The sequence below is a fragment of the Rattus rattus genome, chromosome 2 (genome assembly GCF_011064425.1).
Source record: "Rattus rattus isolate New Zealand chromosome 2, Rrattus_CSIRO_v1, whole genome shotgun sequence".
NCBI lineage: Eukaryota > Metazoa > Chordata > Mammalia > Rodentia > Muridae > Rattus > Rattus rattus.
This window is the reverse complement of record NC_046155.1, coordinates 150,915,292-150,923,141: the sequence shown is the minus strand read 5'-3', so window position 1 is coordinate 150,923,141 and position 7,850 is coordinate 150,915,292. Positions and strand designations below refer to the sequence as shown.

Sequence of the window (7,850 nt, the reverse complement as noted above, 5' to 3'; positions counted from 1 at the left end):
ATCTGGAATCCCAGCAGTAAAGGGTTAGAGTAGGAGAAACTCTGGAACTCACTGGCCAGTCAGTCTAGCCAGTCCAAGAGCTTCCATTTCAACAAGAGACCTTGTCTTTCAGTTGAGGAAGACAACTGACTTCAACTTCTGACTTTCACATGTATGTTCACATATATATGTTCACACACACATACACATACACACACGCACATACACACACAGACGTAAGTCAATACATGGCTAACTGTACCCAGTCTGAATATAAATAATCAACTATGGAGTAAAAAATACTATGAAATAATATGTTCTTTCCCTACCCTCCTGTTTAATGGATGCTGTATTAGAAGTTTGAAGTTGGGCCTGGGAGGAGTATTTACACTACAAATAGGGATTCTTTTAAGTGGCATGTGAGTATTCAATACAGAGCAATGAGCAGAATCGTTGGGATTGGAGTATTGCTGGACTACTCAGGAAATGAGGATAGCTCTCTCCTCTAGCTTAGCAAGATGGCCAAAGGAAAGAAGGTCAAGGGGAAGAAGGTGGCCACGGCCCCCACACCCGCCATCGTCAAGAAACAGGAGGCCAAAAAGGTGGTTAATCCTTTGTTTGAGAAAAGGCCCCAAGGCCTCCGCATTGAGTAGGACATCAGCCCCAAAGAGATCTAACACACTTAGTCAAATGCCCCCTCCCCCCTACATCAGGCTGCAGAGGCAAAGAACCATCCTCTATAAGTGGCTCCAAATACCTCCTGCCATTAACCAGTTCATTCAGGCCCTGGGCAGGCAAACAGCAACTCAGCTGCTTAAGCTTGCCCACAAGTACAGGCCAGAGACAAAGCAGGAGAAGAAGCAGAGGCTGCTGGCCCGTACTGAGAAGAAAGTTGCTGGCAAAGGGGACGTCCCAGCTAAGAGACCACCTGTCCTCTGAGCAGGAATCGATACAGTCACCACCTTGGTGGAGAACAAGAAGGCTTAGCTGGTGGTGACTGCCCATAATGTAGACCCCATTGAGCTGGTGGTTTTCCTGCCTGTCCTGTGTAGAAAGATGGGGGTGACCTACTGCATCATCAAGGGAAAGGCCAGGCTGGGGCGCCTGGTCCACAGGAAGACGTGCACCACTGTTGCCTTCACACAGGTGAACTCGGAAGACAGGGGTGCTCTGGCTAGGCTGGTGGAAGCTATTAGGACCAATTATAACGACAGATACGACGAGATCCGCCGCCACTGGGGAGGCAACGTCCTGGGTCCTAAGTCTGTGGCTCGCATTGCCAAGCTGGAAAAGGCAAAGGCTAAAGAACTCGCCACTAAACTGGCTAAAATGCACACTAAGTTTTCTGTACATAAATACAATTACATAACTATTAAAAAAAAAAAGAAAGAAAACGAGGATAATGTCATTTGAAGCTCTTCAAAGACCCTTTCCCAGGGAGGGTATCATTCCAGGGATTAATAAAAACATTACTATAGCACACTTTCTGTAATCAGTAACACACACAAACTTATCCTAAAATAAATGAGTCGGGGCTTGACAGGCACACAGGGAAGCAAACACTGTACATGGGAGAGTTCCTGCCATGGGCTCCTTTGGGGATTCTAACCTTTCCTTGTGTGCTTGCTCAGGCCCCTTGGTTGGATAAGCTTGTGGGTTCAAATACACACACCCTATTATTGTTTGAGCTGTGTTTGGGGCTAGAATTGGCTTTCCTGGACCCACTCTATAGCCCACCATGCCCAGGCCAAGTGGAAATCACCAAAGAGAAAGCACTTTATAATCCATTGTACAGATCCTGGATGAGTTTGGCTTTCCAAACAAAAGTGCACTGTGTGGAACTGACACAAAGACGGCTGCTTCACTCAAACTGCCCACTCTGCTCCCTTTGACTCCTGGCCCCTCCTCCAGAGAACCCATTTGAAAACTAGTTTTGTCTTAGCTCAGAGGTTGGCAAACATTCCCAGGAAGGAGGCAAACAGTAAACATTTAGGGCTGGTCAGTATAGCTTCTGCTGCTGCAAAACCCCTCCGGCCTGCTGGTCTGCTCGGGTAGTTCAGGGCAGCTGCAAACAAAACCAAATGAGAGGCATGCCTGGGTTCCAGCCACCAAACGGGACTGGACACGTTATGTGAACACAAAAGTTGGAATTTCATAAAAATTTCACATCAACATAATATCTTCTTTTGACCACCTCCTTCCAAACACATGAAGACACGCATGGATTCTTAGCTTTAGGGGTAAGTAGTAGCCAACAAGGCCTTGCCTGGGTTCTGATTTATTGAGCATGCGCCCTGTGGACCTGTACTCTAAGATTTAAAATCCCAGACCCCAGGTTCTTGGAAAGTACCTCATAGGCAACCGAGTCCATAATTTCTACCATCATCTCTAATTACCGTTCAGTGTCCCGTGGAGTCATTACCACACAGGCCTTGAGCTCCTGTGACTGTAGGAATGCTGTCCCCGTGGCCTCAGACCCAATCGTCTTGCCTACCCATCCAGCCCTGCTGGTTGCTGGGTTTCCTCCCCACGCAGGGCGGCACCTGTCTCCAGCAACGGGAATCTACAGGACACAGTTGGAACGAGGGAGCACAATATCAACATATCAGGGTAATTTCATGCTCCACTTGTCTTGGGCTGATATTAAGGAAAATTAAATTCTGCGCTAATCAGCCTTAGTGTTTGGAGTGCACGACACACAGGTTTGTGATTTCTGGAAATGGTGGTTACATTGTAGTCGCGCTATTTGTGCGGTGTTCAAATAACAGGGGCATGCTTTTTACCAACAACTGAACTCTCTGGCTGACAGATGTCGCCAGGAGCAGACATGGCCGTGGGCAAGAGTAGGTTTTTCTTAGCAAGTCCGGGCAGAAGCTCGCAACTCAAGGAGCACAGTTAATTTCATTTTCCTGCTTTCGTTTGGATGGGGGTCTATGGAGGTTTGAAATGAGGCAAACCATTTTTCTTTATTGCCTTTCTTTGGTTCTTATTTTTTTTTCCTTGCTGTGGTAAGTAACTTTGCAACAATAGACAAAGAAGGGTATTTTCTTTGGGTCATAGAAACAGTGTTTCTTGCGGTGTTAGAGAAGAGCCGTTCAGGGATGTTAGGGAATGCGTGGTACTTAACTGCAGAGAGAACAAGGCTTGCCTGATTCCCTGAGCCCTGTGATTAGTAAGTAACTAGCACTCGGGCCATGTGTACAGTCTCGTGGATCTCATCTCCTGCAGCAAGTGAGAGCTGCTAAGTACCCTGGCTCCAGACAGAGCTCTCTCTCTATCATCTTCTTGCTTCAGCCTCACCCCATGGATGCGCCATGGAATGGGAAGTCCTTGGGGGGTCAGACGTCTCCCACATGAGCTGCTGAGTATTGTCAGTGAGGACTGTGAGGCACACTTCCTTCACACAGGGGAGGTTGATTACATTCACTGTCAGTATTGTCAACAGCCTACAGCCATCCCGAACTGTATGAGACTGGTGTTCTCTGGATGTGGGGCTTTCTGTGCTCAAACTGAAATATCTTAGGCCAGCTGGGAGAACTTGGCAGCTGCCTTTAGGTCTCTGGGGGCTAGGCAGGCCGCACTTGGCCACCACCTAGTAAGCTTTTAGTGATTCCCCCATAAATCTGTGGGGATTGCTTTCCATTTTGGGAAACCTAAGTTTGGCAACTTCTTGGATCCCTCAGAAGTCAAATCTGAGTGATTTTTTTCCTATAGAGTAAATTTCCATATAGAGACTAAAGACTCCCTATTTGGGCGGATGGGCCCAGAATAGTATCAGCCACTGTACATACCATAAATTTGTTGTCTCTTCCCCCTGATGATGTTGATGTTAAATGGCCTGTCCATGAACCACTCTCCAGATACTGCATTCTAGTCAGACATGGCCAATCCATCTAAATTGTCACAGGGAGTAAGTCCTATTTTCCTTCCTCAAGCTAGTACATTGCTAGAGAAGCAGATGTCACTCAAGGAAAAATTGCAGACAGAACCCAGGGTACAGAAGGCTTAACCAGTGACACCCCTTAGGCACCAGACAGAGGGAAGCCTCAGAGCTGCAGAACTCAGGAGCTGTAGAAGTGGCTAAAACCATCAGTTCAAGATGGCTAGGGCTAGGACAAAGCTCTGTTCCCAGAGTTTACTTTGCAGGTGAGGTGACAGGGAATAGGCAAGGTGGCTTTGCTTGCTGGGTGGCTTTATGTCAACACGACACAAGATAGAGTTATCTGAATGGACAGAGCCTCAAATGAGAAACTTCCTCCGTAAGATCTGGCTGTAGGACATTTTCTTAATTAGATTGAATGGGAAGCCTTAGTCCACGGTGGGTGGTGCCATCCCTGAGATGGTGGTCCTGGATTTTATAAGAAAGCATGGGAGAGCAAGCCAGTAAGCAGTATCCCTCATGGCCTCCACGTCAGCTCCTGCTTCCAGGTTTCCTGTCCTGATTGAGTTCCTGTCCTGACTTTTTTGTTGATGATCAGTGCTGCCTAAGTGTAAGGCAAATAAATTCCCCCGCCCACCACCAACTTGCTTCTGGTCATGATGTCTTATTGAATAGAAACCTCAACTAAGACATTTTGCATAGTCAAGGCATCAGCCAAGGAAGAGTTCAGCACACCTCTCCCACAACAGCTGCTCTTCCTGCTCTCTGTGTTGGGGGATAGCATCATGACAGTGACACTCTTATGGGCGTTCCCCAGGACCAGGGAAGGGAGGCAACACTGGCAGTTAAAAGACCATAGTGGAACAAGGTATGATGTCTACCAGTACCCAGCATTCTTCCTCTACCTGTTAAGAACGTTGTCTGTACCATCCAACCGATGGGGCCATAGTTGGCATAGATGTGGCTTTCAGGACTGCTCTGTGGGATCTGACATCAGCACATTCCAGTGTTATATCCTGCCCCCAGTGCCCTGGCTATAACCCTCCTCTTTCTCTTCTTATCAGGAAGACATAGCGGAAGAGTTGTGCTCAACAGGAAACGCCTGGAATTTGTCTCCAGAGCTACTCTCATATTCGCCCCTTATAATAGCAAAGAATGGAAGTGTTAGGCATTTCTGTAGTGCTCTAGGTGCTTAGTCTGCATTAGCTCATGCAATTCCCATGGCCACCCTGTGAGGCAAGTACTCTTGCTCTGCCTGTTATACAGGAAAGGCAGTAGAGTCAAGGAGAGAGATTTTCCTGGGCTTACACTGCCTGTGAGCTAGCATTAGGTAAGTGCTTCCTTGGTTCCCTTGCCTTTGCAGCGTCTTGCGCCTTCACACACCACACACACACACACACACACACACACACACACAGAGAGAGAGAGAGAGAGAGAGAGAGAGAGAGAGAGAGAGAGAGAGAGAGAGAGATGCACTAAGGGAATTAATAGAAATTCCTATACCCCAAAAGATAGAGATTCAGAGTCTTCCATCCACCCACAATCATTGGAGCAGGTATTTGTGGGTCAGACCCAGACACTAGATGAGGAACGCCTCAGTAGAAGGCACCGGGACAGTGGTCATTGAAAACAGAGTCCTCTGTGCCTGCCTGAGTGCTCGCAAGCAGATTAAACAGGACAATTGCCGCACAGAAGAAGAGTGACAGTATTCAGACTCAATAAAATCTCGATGAGCTGACTGAGGTTAGGTTTCGCCTTTCTGGTGTTAAAAGCATACATACAGGTTACATTTATTTATTTATTTATTTATTTATTTATTTAGCCATAACATCTATGGTCTTCATTTGCCTGCTAGATTCCAGAGGAGGAATTTAGGCAGATTTTTCCCGTGCCCGGGGTTTGCCCAGAAATCACTCTGAAGTTATCTCCTTCTGGGATGCCTGGCTCACCTGGCCAGAACTGAGTGCCTATGGCCCAGGTACAGGACCCTTGCCCAGGGATCTTCCCACATCTGACATTTCTGTCATACCTGTCCCTCCTGCTCACCATGTGATATGTGACTTGGTCAGGGGAGAGGTAAGAAATGACTCAGACTAGTCCCGGTTTCTTTGGGTCTGCTATCGATGGTGTGAACTCTATGCAGACAGCTTCAGGGTCTGACACTCCCATGTCCAGGCCTGGCAAGGAGAACTCTGAAAGGTTTTGTGCCTTTAGCTCAAGAATTTGGCTCTGTTTCTCCCCTGCTCTGCTGTCATCCTGGAATCTCAGGTCTGGCTCAGCTGCCTTGATGTGGCCCCAGGCGACACCAGAGGAAAGGACACCAGTTGTACTGGCTAGATTTATATCAACATGACACCATCTAGAATCATTTGGAGGAGAGAACTTTGATTGAGAAAATGTCCCTACATTGAGAAAATGAGGAAAGGGCCCCAAAGGTTGGCCTTCGATACATTTTCTAGGTAATGGTTGGTTAATGTGGGAAGATAGACAGTCCACCCCTGGGCTGGTGGTCCTGGGTTCTATAAGAAAGCAGGCTGAGCAAGTCATGGGGAGCAAGCCACTCCCCATGACCTCTGCTTCAGTTCCTGCCTCCAGGTTCCTGCTTCGTTTGCGTTTTCTCCTCTGGCTATCCTCAGTGATCTACTGTGATGTGAAACTGTAAAATGAAATTAACCCTTTCTCTCCATTTGCTTCTTTGGTCATTGTGTTTTTATCAAAGCAATAGGAATCCTAACTAAGACACCAGTTAATGTTATCCCCGTACCCACTGGTCTGCTGTCCCCCGACTAATGGCGAAGTGGCTTGGCAGGAACTCTTTGCATCAACAACCTTCATATGCAAGAACCACCCCCACCACCCTTCACCTCCAGCATCCATTGCCTTAGGAATGGCTCCTGCTCTTTATGGAACTCCATAGACACGCTAACTATTTCAAGGAGGAAAACCAACAGCTTTGACTTATAAATAGCACTAGCACCCTGCCTGTCTTAGTGACTTTTCTATTGCTGTGATAACATACCACGACCAAAGCAACTTAGAGAAGAAAAAGTTTATTTGGGGCTTATGTTTTGTTTTGTTTTGTTTTTGTTTTCCCCTGGAGCCGAGGACGGAACCCAGGGCCTTCCAATTGCTAGGCAAGTGCTCTACCACTGAGCTAAATCCCCAACCCCGGGGGCTTCTGGTTTTTGAGGGTGAGTCCATGATGGTGGAATGAAGGCATGGTGGCAGGAACAGCTACAAGCTTACATCTCAAAACCCCAGGCAGGAGGCCAAAGGTGCACTGGGCATGCTGGGAAGATTTTGAAGCCTCAAAGCTTGACCCTAGTGACACACTTCCTCTGACAAGACCCCACTCCTAATCCTTCCCTGATCGTTCCACCAGCCGGGGACTAAATAGTCAAATATCTGAGCCTTTGGGGAGACATTTTCATTCAAACTACCTCATACTCACGCCTCTTGGAGAGATCTGACACAGAATCAGGTACAGAGCAGGATACTGATATCCACATCCCCTCTCTGGCTGCAGGCTCCAGGACAGGCGCTTCAAACCTCCAAGAGAAGACACAGAGTTTACCTTGGGCAGCAAGTTTATCTCGTGTCACTTATGGGTGACTGGGACTCTCTTCCTGGAAGAGACTTTGTGAAAAAGGCTTCTGAGGGTGGGCCATGCTCACTGGGAAGGAACAGTGCTTAGCAGGGGCCTGGGGGTGAGGAAAAGGCAGTGTTCCTGCTGAGTTCCTGTAGAACATCTTCAAATCCATCTAAAACAAAAGTGCCTGTAGTGGTTAAGCTTGGTCATCAGCATAGAGAAGTCTGCAGGATTGGTCTGTGGAGGTCTTTCTAAGGAAGAGTAGCTGAGGGAAGACCTTATTTAGGAATGGGCACCTCCTTCCAAGGTGTGCCCAGTTGCAAAGTGGTCTGAAGGAAAAACTGCCATCCACCCGCCTGCCTGTCCTATTGCTGTCCCCGCCTCCCAAAGCTGGATTTGAGA

The 7,850-nt window shown here is 47.7% G+C and overlaps 1 pseudogene; it reads left to right on the top strand.

Annotated features, from left to right (window-relative positions):
- Window positions 1–497: 497 nt before the first annotated feature.
- On the top strand, window positions 498–5,027 carry LOC116893299 (annotated as a pseudogene).
- Window positions 5,028–7,850: the final 2,823 nt, after the last annotated feature.